The sequence below is a fragment of the Zalophus californianus genome, chromosome 15 (assembly GCF_009762305.2).
Source record: "Zalophus californianus isolate mZalCal1 chromosome 15, mZalCal1.pri.v2, whole genome shotgun sequence".
Lineage (NCBI taxonomy): Eukaryota > Metazoa > Chordata > Mammalia > Carnivora > Otariidae > Zalophus > Zalophus californianus.
In genome coordinates, this window is record NC_045609.1 from 43,964,521 (window position 1) to 43,982,811 (window position 18,291).

General features: G+C 41.9%; 1 long non-coding RNA gene across 1 annotated transcript; it reads right to left on the minus strand.

The window, feature by feature from the left end:
- Positions 1–925: 925 nt before the first annotated feature.
- LOC113923566 lies at positions 926–4,700 on the minus strand. Its single transcript, XR_003520368.2, has 3 exons — positions 4,569–4,700; positions 3,671–3,764; positions 926–1,124 (listed from the first exon to the last, which is right to left on the minus strand). It is a non-coding gene; the product is annotated as an uncharacterized LOC113923566 (long non-coding RNA).
- Between the last annotated feature and the right edge of the window lie 13,591 nt (positions 4,701–18,291).

Consider the following 18,291-nt stretch of genomic DNA (forward strand, 5'->3'; position numbering starts at 1 on the left):
ATCGCCACTTCTGAACCAGAGCTTCCAGAGCGTAATGTGGTTCACCATCTCAAGATGGAGATAGCCTTGATGGGGCTGCACCTTCTGCCCTGGTCCCTTCCTAAAGATAATATGGAGTTATGGAGTCTGAGCCTAACTGCAATGCCTAAGTAGCATGAGAAAAATAATCTTTTTCTTGTATGTAATAATAATCTTTTCTTGTTATAAGCTCTGAAGTGTTGGGATTGTTATCTGGTTATAAGGGAGCGTAAGCACACTTATTCGGCCAGCTCGATAATTATCCCAGAATTCAGAACAAGAGAGAAAGGTAGAAGTTTAAAGATGAAGGGTGCAAACAACATGGGTGGAACTGGAGGGTGTTATGCTGAGTGAAATAAGTCAATCAGAGAAAGACATGTATCATATCACCTCACCGATATGAGGAATTCTTAATCTCAGGAAACAAACTGAGTGTTGCTGGAGTGGTGGGGGGGTGGGAGGGATGGGGTGGCTGGGTGATAGACATTGGGGAGGGTATGTGCTATGGTGAGTGCTGTGAATTGTACAAGACTGTTGAATCACAGATCTGTACTTCTGAAACAAATAATGCAATATATCTTAAGAAAAAAAAAAGAAGAGGAAGATAGCAGGAGGGGAAGAATGAAGGGGAGTAAGTCAGAGGGGGAGATGAACTGTGAGAGACGATGGACTCTGAAAAACAAACTGAGGGTTCTAGAGGGGAGGGGGGTGGGGGTATGGGTTAGCCTGGTGATGGGTATTAAAGAGGGCACATTCTGCATGGAGCACTGGGTGTTATGCACAAACAACGAATCATGGAACACTACATCAAAAACTAATGATGTAATATATGGTGATTAACATAACAATAAAAAATTAAAAAAAGATAAAGGGTGCAAGATGTGGGATAGATCTAGGAAACTCAATGTGCATATAAAAGAGATTCAGAGTATATTGTGATTGGACTAGAAATACATTAAAGGTGCAGATTAATCAGGGCAGAATTGCATTTTTTACAATATGGAATGTTCCGGTTGAGGAATGCATCATATGGATTTGTCCTCTTGCTGTCCTTTGGGTGTGCTTGTGCAGAATTGTTCTTAGAGTTCCTGAACATTTTTCCTTTCCTGAAACCAAAACGGATGTTAATTTTAAACATCTATGTTTTTAAGATTCACCAAAATCAATCTGCAATTTGTAAATTTAGATTTAACCTTTTAGTGGAGTGCCTTCCAAGTTTTATCTTTGAAAGTTCTCTGACTAGGGATGCTTTGGTGGCTCAGTCATTAAGCTTCGCCTCAGGTCATGATCCCAGGGTCCTAGGAGGGGATCGAGCCCCACCCACATCAGGCTCCCTGCTTCTCCCTCTTCCACTCTCCTTGTTTGTGTTCCTGCTCTCGCGTGCTCTCTCTCTCTCTGTCACATAAATAAATAAAATCTTTAAAAAAAAAGAAAAGAAAAGAAGAAAGAAAGTTCTCAGACGTTGGCATGATGTTACGCTCATTGACAAGCTCCTTAAGAGTGGAAATTCCTGGCCTCTCCTCCCTGAGATTCGAGTAGTTGACCCGAGTGGGACCTAGGAGTCAAAGGTTTTAATAAAATGTCAGAAAATTTGGATTTTAACTAAATGATTGTCCACACTTAGAAAAATTTTACTTTTAAATGGCTTCCAAATATTTTAGCTGTGGCTCTGTGGTTTTTTTCTTGTTTCTTGTTTTTTTTTCTTTTAAATGAAAAACAAACAAACAACCCTTAGCAACATTAGTATCAGAATCCTCCTTGCCTTCTCATACAAAAAAAGTCAAACAGCTTTTAAATCACTAAAAAATTAAGACCCTAATTTCTTGTTTACCACTGGTCTTCACTATTTAAAACAATGTGTGATACAATTCAGTCTTGCTGGGTGAGTACCTAGATGCCTTAATAAATGAAAATTATCATCTTCCAAGGTAATTTTAGAAATTTGTGGCTTGACACAATTTATCTCCATACTCTCTTAATGGTCCCCTCCTCCTAAATATTCAGAAACTATAAACCCTTCTTTTCTGAATTTGAAATATACATGCCGTGACAACTTCAGAGCCTTGCTCTTCCCTGAATGATTTTTTACTCCTTGCTTCTAAGTAAGAAAAGGTAAAACTCATATAATTAATCACAATTGAAAAATCAGCTCTTTTACTTTCTGTAGGTGTAATATAATAAATGTTAAAAAATAAGTTGCTTAAAAATATAAGCCAAGTCATAGTACAATTTGTGAGGATAATATCTCTGAAGCTTTTATTTCTATTATTTGAAAACATATTGCACACCATCATCTTTCAGTTGAAAAGGAAAAAATATAACACTTCATTAAAAAAATAAAAACACAATGTTCCTACCTAACACATTGCAGAGAAAGACATGAAAAACTTAACCTCAAATACTTGTTCAAAATTAGTATCTGTCATCGACACATACCTCTTTGCTCCTCATCATAATCCTTACCATAACTTCACAATTTTATCTGTGGTTTAATTTCCTAAGTGAATTTCTGGATTCTTTTCCTCAAGAACAAAAATTGTTAATATGTATTTCAGCTACGTCACAAACAGGATATAGAATAATATGTAGTAACTATATAAGTTCTATAGTGTAAATCATATTTGGTGAACAACAGAGTACTCAGATAATAAATAAACTTTACCCCAAATAATTCACTATTATTTTTTCTATGGATTTTTTTACATAATTGAGATCATGCTGTATGTATAATTTCACATCCTGCTGTTTACTTGATAGCTTAACTTAAGAATAACTCATATTAATAAAAAAATAAACATAATTTGGGGAATAACAAATATGCTGATTGAAATTAAAGTGGATGTTTTGATTATTTCTTATCTGTACATTAATTAAAGATCAAATATCAGGGTCACTTGTTTTTTTGTTTTTAAGATTTTATTTATTTATTTGTTAGAGGAGAGCACACAGCAGGGGGAGTGGCAGGCAGAGGAAGAAGCAGGCTCGCCATTGAGCAAGGAGCCCCATGCAGGACTCAGTCCCAGAACGCTGGGGTCATGACATGAGCTGAAGGCAGATGCTTAACCAACTGAACCACCCAGGCGTCCCTGGGCCAATTGCTTTTTGAAGCTGCTCTTGGTATAGTGATTAAAACAAACGGTGGCCGTGTTTGCCTTAACTATTGCTATAAAATGCTGTGCAACCACATACTCAGGAGTTTGCAACAAGCATTTAAAGGCTTAAACTCAGAACGGATACACTGTCATTTCTGCCCATATCCTTACTGAAAACAGGCAACATGGTTAAGTTCAACATCAATGGGTAGATAGTAGACTTTCCCCACAGAAGCTGGGATGGGGAGAGCAAGAAAGAATATTTTCTGAACTCTACAAGTGGCAAATGTGGCACGTTTATCTGTGTATTCATTTTGATAGAGGATGCTCCGAGTTCATGTAAAAAATGGCTTATAATTATTGAGTAAATTTAAAAGAAGAGGTACTAAACATCCCTAATTTATAATACTTGAAATTATTTGATTTGCCAAAACGATTGTGTTGCATTCCTAGTATCCTGCAGAAAACTTGTAGTGCAGATTCCATAAAAATCATAATGCATGAGAAATTACAGTGTGTCTTCAGAATTGAAGGTTAATAACAGTTACAAATATTCTTACAGTTCAGCTCTCTCCATGCTCTGATCAGTGGGGTGTCACTGTGCTGGAAATCAGACTCTTGCTTTGATACGATGTTGAATAGAGGAAACTGCATCTGAGAAGAAAACTGGAAGTGTGAGGAAATTTCTAGGAAAACTAGTGTTCTTTTATGGTAAAAGTTTATGGTTGTGAAGATGAGGTGGGCTAGGATGAGTTGATCTAGGATGGTAGGTGCGGTAAACTGAAGAATATTCCCCAAATATATTTAGATCCTTATCCATGGAACCTGTGGATGTTATCTAATTTGGCAAAAGGACTTTAGAGATATGATTAAATTAAAGCTTTTAAAATGGGAAGATTGTCCTGGATTATCGGGGTGTGCCCTAAATGTAATTCCAAGTGTCTTATGAGAGGGAGGCAGAAGTGGATATATAATTACTTACTACAGAAGAGGAGGCAATGTGATTATGGGAGCAGGGTTTGGAGCAATTCAATTTGCAGATGGTGGAGGGTTAGCCAAGGAATATAGATGGCCAACTGAAGCTGTGAAAGGCAAAGAAACAGATTCTCCCCTAGATGCTCTAGAGGGCACGTGGCCCTGCTGATACTCTGATTTCAGCCCAGTGAAACCCATTTCACCCTTCTGGTCTTCAGAACTGTAAGAGAATATGTTTATGTTGTTTTAAACCACCAAGTTTGCAGTGATTTGTTACGGCGGCCATAGGAAACTAGTACAGATGGTACCAGAGAAAGTTTATAAGTTTCTAAATTGACCTACAGACTGGGACACCCTGTTCTGCAAAAAAAATCATCACAAAATTTTGCTCAATGTGCAATACTCCATTAAACGAATTCCTGTTGGCAGTAATTGTGCCTGACCTAAATGAGATAAAACTAAAGGAACTAAAGTCCTACTCACTTGAGGAAGTTGTTTGTGTTGAAAGATAGGAATGGAAGGCCTTCAGCTTCTTATGGGTTGAATTGTCTCCACCCAAAAGGTGTTGAAGTCCAAAGCCTTGGGACCTGTGAATAGGATAGTGTTTGGAAATAGGGTCATGGCAAGATGATCAGGCTCAGATGAGGTCATAAAGGCGGGTTCTAATCCAGTATGACTCCTCATAAGAAGGGGAAATTTGAACACAGAGACGGACATGCACATGGGGGAGAAAGCACGTGACGGTGGATGCAGAGATCATGGTGATGTCACAGATGTCAAGGAACACAAAAGCTTGCCAGCAAAGCCCCAGAAGCAAGGAGAGAGGCGGCAGCAGATTTTCCCTCACAGCCCCTCAAAAGAATAGGCTCTGTTGATGCTTTGATCTGGGATTTCTAGCCTTCAGAACTTTGATACGATGCACTTCTGTTGATGAAGCTGCCCAGTTTGTGGCCTGGTTTCAGCAGCCCCGGGAAATGGATACACAGATCTGAGTGAGGATTTGTCCATCGCAGCTTTCTTCCAAACCCTATGATGGACAACTACACTCTCAAGTCCTCCTAATTATCAGTCCTAGAGGCTAATGCCAAGACTTCCCTCTGGAACTCGTTTTAATCAAATTTTGTTCTGTTTGGATTTTGTTTATATTTAAATGTTAAATGCACAAATTTTAAAGTAGCTAATTCTATGTTTAATTTGGCAAGCTGCCTTACTAACCTGTCTGATTTTCTCTCTGTCTTTATGTGTCTCTGTCTTCTCTGTCTGTATTTCTCCCTGTCATTTTTTCTCTCTCTCCCACTCTCTCTCTCTAGGAGAACTGTAACAGGAAAGTCATGGCAGAACATGGCAGAGAAAGGATTGCTTTTAACAACACTCGACTGGTATGGGCTGTGAGTGAAGCTTCAGCTACAGCATAACTCATTGGATAATCAGGTCACAAAAGATAAGTTCCAGAGTTAGAAAGCTCTTCATTCCATCTCTCCATTTCCCATCCATCTATATGTTTCCCCAAATCCAGAACTAAAGTATTTGTATCCTCTGTGAGGGGCTGCGTTGGCTCCTTTGGTTTGTGTTGAATCTGCTGGACTGCTAAGCCTTATTTCTGGGCCAGAATATAGCTGGGTGCACAGGGGCTGAAGGTTATGCATCCTCAAGGATTGATATTAGGGAGTTCTGGGGCGTGGGCCTCCTTCCTTGCATCTATTTGTCCATAACTCTCTTCCTTCTCAGAGACCTGCCCTCCCAGGCCAAGGGTTGGAGGTTGGAGGCTGCCCTCTGAGGACTTTCTGACACCAAGGGGTCAGTCTGAGAGGGTGGCGCTCAGAGCAGCTTTCTCCCCACGCTACGGGCATGAGGGTGGGGGCCTGTCAGACCCACAAGGGACAGCAAAGGAGGCTGCTGCCAGGACCGGCTTTTCTCTTAGTCTTACTCTTGGAGAGTTTATTTCTGGGCCAGGAACTGGCAAGGTGGTGCTGGTCATGCTGGTGGTAGGCCAGTGAGAGGAAGAGAGATGCTTATTAATTTGGTTTCTCTGAAATATGTAAACTTATCACACCTACTACTGAGAAATGACATTTTTGGGAAGGTGTAAAGAATTTGATGGGATTTTGAGGAAAGTTTCCTGTCATCTGGTTCACCTACCATTGTTCAGGAGTCAGATAAACTCAGTAGCTATCAGTTTTAAGAGTTTACCATGCGCCACATACTGGTCTCTGTATTTTTCCTGAAAAAATTCACTTAACCCTCTTAGAAGAACCTCTTAAGGTGGGTATTATAACTACTTTTATGGGTGAGAAAACTGAGTGAGAGAGGGCTTGAGCAATCACTGAGGCAGCAAATCAGAGGCAAATGGGGGCTTAACAAGTTAGCAAATAGGAAAATGGTTTTAACATGGGTTTTAAGGGCTGGGAACTTGTTTACAGCTGTGGAGAATCAGCTGAAAAAGGATGCGGAACAACAATATCCCTGTTACACTGAAAACATATTGCCTAGACCTTCCTTCAGAATCTGGAAGGTTGGTATGTGTTTCCTGCTCCAGGAACTGTGTGTGTGTGTGTGTGTGTGTGTGTGTGTGTGTGTGTGTGTGTGTGTGTGCGCGCGCACGCGTGTGTGTGTGTGTGTGTGTGTGTGTGTGTGTGTGTGGGTGGGTGGTTTGTTTAAATTTATCAACAGTTAACATTATAACACTTTGTTTTGCCATTATAAATGCGTATTTTCTTTTTGTATTGAAACTCCTTCCGAGACATATGTATTTGCTCACTTAGTTATTCCACGCTTAGTGATTAAACGCCTACTGTGTGCAGACCTTGTGTGAGGCACTGAGGACACGTTAGAAAACAGGACACACATTCTTTGCCATCACAGTCTTTATGATCTAGTTTTATTTTGACTGTACCTGCTACAACATTAGGAGAAAGTCAGCATTTACACCAAGGAAAGCGTAAGAGAGAAAGGCAAGATGAAGGAGAAATGTGATCTGTAGGGAGCCACCCCCAAGGCTGCAGAAATCAGGACAGGAGCTGTGCCGAGTCCATTGCTTGTCTAAGCTGTCTTTCTCCTGTTTCTTTCTCTTTCTTAAGCCGGGTGAACAGATACAAGTAGCCCCCAATTAGGCCAGCCAAAGGGATTCCCTAAAAGCTCCGTGCTTGGGGAGCAGAGGTTGGGTGTCTGCTGGGCTGGAAAGGTCGCTGGCTTATCTAGGCAGCTGGTAGAGTCCTGGCTCTGTCTTGATCACAGACAGAGAACTAAACTGTAGCCATTTGCTTGTATGAATGCAGATGTGAGGCTTATTTTTTTTTCTCCATCCACCACTGAAATACAATTAAAAGGTCAACCAAGGATCCTGAACAAATTGTGCTGGGGTTGAGGGGAGAGGAGACAGAGGGAGTGCTTTGTTTGAGGATTAGCTTGTTTACAACTGAGTTAAAAAACATTTTGTTTCAAGCAGAGTGTTAGGCATTTGTCAATAAAACCAGTCTTGGAAAGGGCAAAAATCCGCTTGTTTGTCATAGAGTCCCCGCGTGCTTAAGGATCCAGCCCCAGCTGAGGGGCTTGCAGATGTTGGTACTCATCCTAATAACACTGGAGCTCTAGCCACTCAGTGAAGGGGAGTGTGTGATGCTTGGGACAAGGACTTGGGTGTGAATATTTGTGCCAGGATACACCGGGAAGGGAGTGAAAAAATGAGAGAAGGAAGAGCAGGAAGTCAATGGAGGGTGTGTTAGTAAGTAGGTTACTACTGTTGGCAGCTGGGGCTCAGTCTGGCTGGGACTGCTGGGGATGGAGTAGAACGTGCCTCCAAGCTCTCGTACCCAAAAAACAATGAAGATGACATATATATGCACCAACTCCCTTTGTCATGGGCACAGCGCTCCTCCCAGGGGTTCATATTCCCTGGACTTCTAGTCATGTCCTCTTGCGTGCAGAGGAAGCCTTGCAACAGAAAAGTATAGTGCTTGCTGGAGGAAATAGTTTGTGCAGATGGTCTATAGGAAGACTACCAACCTCATTGCCAGGAGCTCTAATCATGATGGGAAAAGAAGAGAAAGATCTGGTGATGTCATTGGACCCGGAACCATTTCATCTTATCAAAGTTACAAGGATGTTGGCCCACAAATGGGCCAACAGTTTATCCTCTGAGCAGGACTAATGGAAAAGGAAAGGTAAGGAAAAGCAGGATGCCCTAAGGGGCCTGGCTGCAGGACTTGAAGCTTGAATCAGGTCTCCCGGAGAGCAGGGACTGTACAATTATCTGTGTCAGGGGTTGGAACTAGCAGCCTGTGGGCTGTTTCTTCCTCGAGTTGCATTGTGTTTTGCCCACAATATCTGTGTTTGTGTTTACATAAATTGCTTGCCAAGTTATACAAATCTAGAGAGTTCACATAAAAATCCAGATTTCTAGCGTCCATTAAAAAATAAAAGATACTAGAAGATCCAACAATGCTTGAAGCTGCTCTTATATGTGGTCACAATACCTGGGAGGTAAATAGCGACTTTACTCCATGGATGGGGCATGGACTTCCTTTGGTTACAATCTCAATCACGACCTGAACTGTTGTTCTCCGGCCATGGGGACTGAGTCGGTTGCATTTACCAGAGAGCTTGTACTTTTGCTTTTCTTATATCCTGCTTTACTCATTTATATTTCCTACCTGGCTGCTAAGCATTTGATTGGGTAGCCCCTGATTTTTATAATCTGCTCCCTCTATCACCACACCCTAGGGTCCGCTAGTGGACAACTGGTTTCCAAGGATTTTACTGGCCCTCTATGACCCCATTCCTAGAGTGAGGAAAGTGTTCAGACTCTTGACTCTATTATTTAAGACCTTCAGGAGCCTTCCATATCTTGACCCAAACGCCCTTGACTTGCATCCCCCCGCTTTCATATGTATGACACATTTTCCAGGCACTTTGACCAAATTGTGATACCCAGACTGCTTCACAGGAGTTATGTTTTCCTGCCCTGAACTGAATTCCTCATCTTTTCATCCAAACCTGATTGTCCTTTCTTATAAGTGGCAAATTAAGAAAAGACAGACCCATTCTCACTTCTCTGTTTATGTCACAGAGCACATCCAAAGTAACAGAAAATTCTTTCAACATTACCTTCAAAATTTACTTTAGTTTCCCATGCTATATTCTGCATCATGTCTAAATCTACCATTGTGGCATAGGCCATCATCACTTCTGTTTTCATTTATGCTAATGATCTCCTGATGGAGTTCTGAGCTTCCACCATTACTCCCCAATGGTCTATGCTCAACACAACAGCCAGTGGGATTATTCTGAGACCTAGCTCATATCAATGCCATCCTTTGCTCAAAGCCCTCCTCCCACTTCCTCTCCAACCTTACCTTCTACTGCCTTCAACCCCGCTACCCCTGATCAGCCTCTTTCAGCTGCACTCACTTCCTTATTTTCCTCTGAAAACCCTAAATGTGCTCATCCCTCAGGACCTGTTCACTTGCTCTTTCCTCTGGCTGGGATGCTATTTCTTGTATATCTGCAAAACTTACAGTCTTGTCTCCTTTAGGACATAAATCAAATGTCATCTGAGTGAGGCCTTCTCTAACCACCCTATTTAAAATTGTGACCCCCTCTCCAAACCCTAGAAATCCCTCTTTTTATTTTTCTTCAGCTCTTATCACCATCTGACAGTTTTTTACTTATTTACTCCCTACCTGTCCCCCTGTAGGATTTCATCTGTTTTGTTCACTGATTTATCTATATTCCTTAGAATAGGACTTGACCCTGAGTAGCTGCTCAGTCATGTTGGGTGAATCAATCAATGCCCTTCCTTGCCCGATTCTTCCTTCCCTGGACAGGAAATTTCCTTTCAATATCTAACTAAGTCTAACCCATTTTCAGAACTTAGGTATTTTTCCACATCCTCCAACTAGCCTTTCTGATTATTCTTGTCCAGCCTGACTATTATATTTCCTGAAACTAAAATTATAGATGAAAAAAACCATTATAAATGATCACATTTATTCAGAAAATTGAGAAGGAGATTGTGTGGTATTCATGACAACCTCAACAAGTATTTGGAGGCAGAGAGAGTGACCAAAAAACAAAAGACAAAATCTGTGTTATAGTACCATTTGTGCTGCAAAGCTGTTCTTTCTGAACTTGCTGAGCCATTCTCCCAGAACTCCAGCTCTACCAGGCTGGAGTTAACGTACTCATGAATTCTCTCATTAACTGGGCAAAGATGCAGGAGACGAGATGTCATGATCACGGATTTTAGTGTCTTGGTTACCTTCTACTGCATAACAACTACCCCCTGCCCTCTGCCCCACAAGCACTTAGTGACTTAAAACAATGTGTTTATGGTTGATCACAGATCTATGAATGAGCACTTCTGTTGATTTTCGTTGGGCTTCCCAGATGTTTGTTGGGTTTGCTTAGGTGGCAGAAGATTGGCTGGTCTAGGATGCGATGTCCTCAGGCTCATTTCTGGTGGTTAGTTGTCTGTTGGGTGGAGCGTGGGGACCATTGGGTCACATATCTCTTGTTTTCCAGCATGCTAGTCAGGGACTGTCCACCTGGCAGTGTCGGGGTTCCCAGACCGTGCATGGAAACACAAAATTTGTTGGGGGAGTGGAAGCTTACAGTTATAGAGTGTTATCATATAGACTGCTCTAAGAATTTGCATTTTAATATTTTAATTCCCATAGAAAAGTTGGGGACAAAAGATTAACTGTAAGATCAGCCTCTTTGCCTCTGTATAGATATATTAACTGCAACCTTCAAACATAGAACAAAAGAACTTTAAAGGACAATATCCTGCTTTGCTTAGGAAGAGCATGGAATGCATTGAGCCCCATGTAGCACAAGCAAGGCCCTTCAAGCTCCAGGAAAGGAAACATAACCATCAAAAGCAGTGTGCTCCCTCCAGCCATCAGAACCCTCAGGGGTCCTCAGATTCTCTAAGCTGTAGGCTTGGGGTAAAGAAAAAGCTTTGCCTTGTACCTTGTGAAATGAAGCAAAAGGAAAAGATTGGAATGAGCATAGAAGAAACAGGACGGCTGATGAATTTGAGGACTTTTTTGGAATGAAGTTTCGTGCAGGTCAGCTGGTGAGGGAAAGTCAGGCTAAGACCCAATGTGTTCAAAACCTTCTGGTTTTAGAGTTACTTGGTCTTGGTATGTGAAGATGTTGATAAAACACTGCTTACTCTACACGGTACAATCTAACACCCCAGATTGTCAAATGGGGTGAAATCCTAGGGTAGTAGAGTAGGATCCTTACAGGACAAGTTTGGGAATCTAATTTCCCTCCCTTCTTACACGTTAATATTTTACCAGACTGCTTGATGTCAGCCATGTTGTGATTTATTTTTCTCCAAAATTAGCGTGTTTCACTTTGTTTTCTTTACTTACTATTTTGGAGACAGCCTGGTTAAACCTTCCCACTCATGGAATTGCTAGTCAAAATATTTTAGGAAGAAGCTCAAACATTCATTGTTTGCCTTATTAAAAATTGATTCAGGCAGATGGAAAAGAATACAATATGTGTTGTCCTCTTAGTACTCCTTGTATCTGTCCTTATCTTCATCTGTAGAGCAGGCCTCATGTAATTTCAGCCCCCAAGGGCCATGGGGCCATGCACAGGAGTGCTCTTAGCTGCATTTCACAGGTATGAGGCTGAGGTTAAATTATCTTGCTAAGACTCACATGGAGCAGAGGAATTGGATCAGAGGGAGAGCTGAGGTTATTTGGGCAAGACCAGTGTTACTCTCTAGGTACTCTGGAAGGGCAAGAATAAGGCCTCAGGGTTTCCTTGTGGAAAACACTGAGCAAAACATGTCTACTCTAAACCCTAACCAGCTCTCTGGAAATGTGGAGGTAAGATATCAGAAACTATAGATTGCCTTTCTAGTTATTCTGCCTTCCATCTTTTTTGAGTCTCCTGCCTGTGGAGTCCCTTGAACCCTTTGCTTTAATTCAGTCATGCATTCATTTCTACAAGGGATCAGTGAGCCCTACTATGTGCAGGCCTTCTCCCATGTGGTGTGACAGGGAAAACAATATGCCCCCTGCCTGGAGATCACAGTGTTGCAGGGATGCAGATCATAAGAATCTGTTGCAGCAGTGAAAATCCTATGATGAAGCAAGTGCAGGGCATTATGGGAGCAGATAGAAGGGGCACGTGACACAGCCTAAATTATTAAGATACGTGTGTTTGGGGGCACAGTTCCTACCCTTCCTTTTAGCAGTTTTTCATTCCAGAAATAGGTAGCATCAAGAAGGGTGAAAGTCAGCTGGAAAAGAGACCATCACCCTCCATCTAGAATTGGGTGAGCTCCAAAGCTGGCTTGGGCCACCTTGGGCTACATAGTCTATAAAGTGGGTCACACCCCAGAGTCTTGAAGCTAAGTATTTTGCAGGCACATCAATCCTGAAAAGAAAAAAAATAGCCCCCATATTTTCCACTCTCATCCACACATTCTGATCCCCTCCCCCAGAGGTGCCATTCTCCATGCTACCCCCCATTACCTGAGGATGGCCAGTGTTAGGTCAGCCATTGTGTCCAACACTTTCATAGACTTGACATTATTATCCTGGCAGTGCTCTGAAGGAGTTATCATTTATCCACACTTACAGATAAGAAACTGGGACAGAGAGTAGTTTATTGACTTACCCAAGACCACACTGCCTCCAAATAACTTTAGGTTGGGTGGGGGAGGTGGGATGATGTAAAGTCTAGTGGGGTCAAGAGTAGGATGAAATCCTAAGGTAGATCAAGACCTAGTAGGAAAGACTATAGCTTAACATACATTATTTTTAAAGGCTGAGGATCCACTGGGCTGGCATGGGTTGGTAGTAGTGAGCAAGGAGTCTAACCTGGTAGGTATGGCAAAATATCAGGATCCTGGGGTATGGGGGTAGTAGGTAAGAAGGTGTAGAGACATGGCTCCCCTAAATCTGCTTCTGCCAGGGGCAAATGGACCCAGACCTGCCCTTCATGTCAGGTGGAGGGATGGGGAGAATGGTGAACACCAACAGGATAAGGGCACTTGGACAAATGTTCATGGCAGGAGTCCAGACTCAGCCAATACATAGGCACAAACCAGGCTGGGAGACACTTGGGATGTCTGATTTGAAGACTGCCTGTCTGCTGGGGTCCAAAGAGGACCCATTCCTGGCCCATCTTCTAGTGGGAAGGAGTCTCTGAACAGACAACCAGGCCTGCCTAGGAACTAATAGAACCAGTTAGATCTGAAACTCAAAATTATCATCCTGGCATTGGAACAGGCTGAGGTAGACTATGAGTGCCAGTACCTGAACCTATGTGTGGCAGATCCTGGAGCCTCTTTTTGGGTTGTGTCCCCAGTTGGCCACTGTCCCAATGATTGGGTTTCCTTTCTGCAAAATGAATTCTATGGTCAGGACTCTCTCTTTAGCTCCTGAAGGAGGGGAGAGCTGGCCCCTGTGCTTTGCTACAGCCATTATCTTAGGAGCTCTCTGTTGATTCCTCGCTGTGACTTGGAATACATAGAGATTTCTTTGTGAAACTCTATTATTTTAAACTCTGACACATTCCCTGGCAATCTTGCCCTAAATATTTAATCTGGATGTTTAGCAAAATCCCTACCTCTGTGGACCATTGCCTGTAAGCTGTGAACCATTGCCTGTAAAAGGCACACACTGGGGCTTTGGGCCTGTGTCTCACAAAGTGGCAGAAAAACAAAGATCAGAGCAAGATAATGAGCAGCAGACTCATCATTCTCACCCTCACGTAAGTGGACACTTTTGCTTGAACTCCCAGCCTCTGGTTCTCCACCTGCACTGTTTACTCTTTATGTGGATACCAGAGAGGGTCCTAAAGCTCTTTTTTCAGGGACATTCTCGGTCTCCTCATTATGCAAATAATATAGTCCTAAGCAAGGAATATACTCCAAGACTACTTGGAATGTAAGCTTCTCTATGATCAGCTAATATTGATGTCAAATTCAGTGATATTTTTTGCCTCAGCTCCGCTCTGCTACAGTGACCCCCCCAAAGCTTGCTTATTCCTAAATGTGTCCTTCAGGCTTCCAGCCCCTTGTCATTGTTCATATTATTCTCACTGCTTGAAAGGTCCTACACAGTGCCATTTCTTGAAACTGCTCTTCTTTCAGAAACCAGCTTTCACAATAAAGTGTTCTTTTATGCTTCCCAGGAGAGTATAAACTTAATGTCTTTCATGCTCATAAATCTCTGCAATAGCCTTTGTTATACCCCTTCTCATGGTTTGCTTTTTACTCTAGCGAGTCTATCCCACTAGATTGGGAGCTGCTGGAGGGCAGGGATAAGACTTAATTTTGTATCCTGCCATGCAAACACGGTGTCAGCCTGGAACACAATGACTCAGTTCATGTCTTGGAGTAGTAATGGTTACCTATTGCCAGACCCTTCTCAAAGAGCTTATCAGACTGAAGTGGAGGGGGTGCCAAGAAACATCATGGACTTTAGATTCAGACTGGGTGCAATGCTGGTGCATTCACTTCCTGGTTTCAGGTGACTTATCTCTCAGACACCTCAATTTCCTCCCATAGAAAGCAAGATTATAAATCTGTGGTGAGACAGAACGCCAGAATCTAGATGTCTGAATACTTGATCATGACCCTGACACTTCCCCCACCATGGGGGGCAAAATGTATGTACAGGGAAATGCCAGAGACAGTCTTGATTTCCAGCAGGAGTTCTAATTCCCAATGCCCCATGGCTCCTACTTTCATGACCTGATTGACCCTCATGTGGATAAAGAGGGGGTAGCTGTTGTCTCAGTCCAAGATCTACAGTTGAAGGCAGGCTTCAGAGTCTTGCTGCATAGACATTCTTTCTCTGAAGCTCCTTCCTGCCTCCCCTTTGGTTATACCAAGACAAAGGCCAAAGGTAGTCATGAGTCTCATCTTATTAACCAGATGAAGAAGAAAATACCCTCCCCTTACAAAAAAAAGGAGGATTTTCTGCAGTCCCAAGTGTTTGGGATCATCTCACTTTTCCCACAAAAATTCTTACCCCACTGGACCAGCCTGTTTGACTAACTCTATATTCCTGAGCATGCCATTTTGTCTTCTACCAATTTCAAATCTCCCCCCACCCCTTGGTAGTGAGGTAGTGGGCATGTATGTGTTTGGGGGAAGTCTCCTCTTTATAAAACCATCCATTTGAACAGTAACATTGACCCAGATTAGGTAGATGTAGAGTAGGAAAAAGGAGGAATATACTGATGTTGGTGTCAGGTTTTGCCTCTTACCAACTACAAGACAATGGGAAGTTTTCTTAATACCTTGCAGCTTCAACTAAAAAATATAGATGATCAGGGGTGCCTAGGTGGCTCAGCTGTGTCTGACTCTTGATCTCAGCTCAGATCTTGATCTCCAGGTTGTCAGTTCAAGCCCCATGTTGGGCTCCATGCTGGGCATGGAGCCTACTTAAAAAAAAATTAAAATAGAGATGATCACATCTACCACCTAGGTCTGTTATGAGCATCAAGTAAGGTAACATGTGTGGAGATGGTATCATAGTAATTGGCATGAAATAGGTGTTTGATACATGCTGGCACCTTTCTTCTCTCCCTTGAAAGTTAACTCAATAATACACTTCCCCATTTGGCTGCAGGTTGTCAGTTTCATATGAAGGAAGCCTGGGAACTCAGGACCACAGGCTCATGCTAATTTTATTATCTCATCACCTTATTTTTTAAAAAATTTTTGAATTTTATTTTAAGTAAACTCTACGCCACACGTGGGGCTTGAACTCATGATGCTGAGATCAAGAGTCACATGCTCTACCAAGTGAGCCAGCCAACACCCCTCATCACCTTTTATAATCAAAAGGAAGAGGGCAATCAAGGACTAATTCTAAACTTTCTGCAGAAGTGAACTTTTAGTAATCTCATGGTGTTCTTGGAGCCTTCCTAGCCTACTTACCTGTCTATTTGACAAGGTAAAGTTCTCAGGTAAACATGGTAGTACTTGTTCCAAGTTCCTCAGATCATAGCAGCTGATCTTTTCCCACCTCGATGCTGATCCAGAAGAAATATTTCTGGGAATTTTTGTTGTTGTTGTTAAAATGGAATCATTGTTATTGTCGTGCCCTACTATTCTAGCTACCAGAAGACTAAACACACTGTTGCTTGGGGTCATAGAACCTAGTGACCTGCTCCCAGTTGCTCTTTCCCAGACCTATCTAGTCATTGTTCCTGGAGCAAGATGTATCCTCCTTCTCTGGTAGATGGGCTAGGAACAGAGTTCAGGGAACCATTCAAGCCAAGAAGACCACCTCTCCTTAGTTCTAGGTGTGTGTATTAGGCACCCACAGTTTTGCTCAAAATGCTCTTAGGGAACAGGAATGATGGAAGGAAGCCAGAAGATTTTTCATCAGCCCCAGGGAACCAAACTAAAGTTCTTCCATGACCATGTTCTGACCCCAAGGGGTCAGAGATGATGGGTAAAGAGCTTGGGCAATTTTCCCTTTAAAAGAACCAATATGGTGCAGTTATTATTATAAGCATGGGTTTTGGGGTCAATCCACTATAGCTGTGAGTTGAAATATGCACAGATATGTGGCCATGGCCCAGCTTCTGAACTTCTCCATACCCTATGTGCCTCCTCTGTGTAATGGGCATAATACTACTACTAATTCAACTGTTATGAAGATTAAATAAGACAATGCATGTAAAATGCGAATGGAGGGTTTGACACTATTCAATAAATGTCACAAACTACTTAACAGTGAGAGCCTCCATGCCACACTTTAAATTCCAGAGTTTAGAAATTACTGAATGATAGGAACCCAAATGAGTTCGGATTGGGTTGATTTATCAAAACAAAACCCACAAATGAGTAATAATTTGCCTCGGGCAAATATTAAGTAGGGCAAAAATTGAGGAATTTTCCTTTCCCATTTAAGCTATAAATAAAAAAAAGAGCTTTATTTATAGTTCTCAACTTTCTATCTCAAAGGAGATATTGGACCAGTCAGGCCCAGGAGATGATTGAATTTGTTGATCTGATTCCCAGCCTTGCGTTTCCTTATTGGTCCATTTCTCTTTGCTGTCTATGATTTTCCTCACCGCGATGGAAGATGAACTGGCCAAGACAGGGAACCAGTTCACTCTCCTCCAGACAAAGGCAAATCTTCCCCTCCGTGGAGTCACCTAAGGAGTGTACTGGCCTCAACAAATCACTGTACCTTGATGGCCCCCTTCCCTTCCCTCTGGTTTATTCTTGTCACCTTGTATTATGTCCTCTAGGTGCACAGAGAACTATGGATCATTATCAGTCACATCCTGCCCAGCCATATGTGTGTGCATATTTGCCTGAGCAGATAAAACCACATGAATACACAAGAAAATACATAGATATCCACATAAATATACAAAGACTAAGTCAGGAACACTCTGATCAACATAAATGTACACAGAGAGGCCACATTTAATAAGTATGAAAGACAATCCCTTCAAACACACTCACCCATACCTGCTGTCACACATATGTGCACACAAGCATCACGTGCACACGCTTTGATCATGTGACTAGTCTGTGAGCGTATGATAATCACATTCTTTTTATGAAGGGCTTTCTGTAGATCCCTAGATCAGCAGGACAATTTCATATCCTATTACAATCTGCCCAGAAGAAATAGATAAATCTATTAGCCTGTTCTTTGCTTGTTTCATCATTGTGACAGTCTCTCATGGGTCTACATCCATCAGGCTCCCACACCACCTGACAGCCGAGTCTCCACCACTGAGCTGCAGGTTAATAGCTCTTTAATCTCTATTTAATTGCTCATTAATAATTCCAATACTGCTTTCTTCTGTTAATTGATTAAAAAATGGTTTCAGTGGAAGTGAATAATGAAATTTGGTAGCAACCAACTAGAGACTGAGTTTTCTTGTCATCAAGATAATCAAGAAGAAATAGTGACCAAAACACTCCTTGCTTCATTTGCAGATTTTTCGAATGCTAGAGCTGGCAGGGCCTTTGAAATTCAACTACATCAGTGTTTCTCAAACCGATTCACAAGTGATTAAACAGTTTTCTAGGAAAAACAATATTCTGTGATTAAATAAGTCTGGCAGACACGGCATACAAATCTCTCTCACAATTTGGTGTTTTGAATCAATGTTAGCATATTCAAAGCTCTGACATTCCAGTTTGAGGAACCTAGTTACATTGTTAAGTTGATCTTCACCCAAAATTATTTGATAGTGA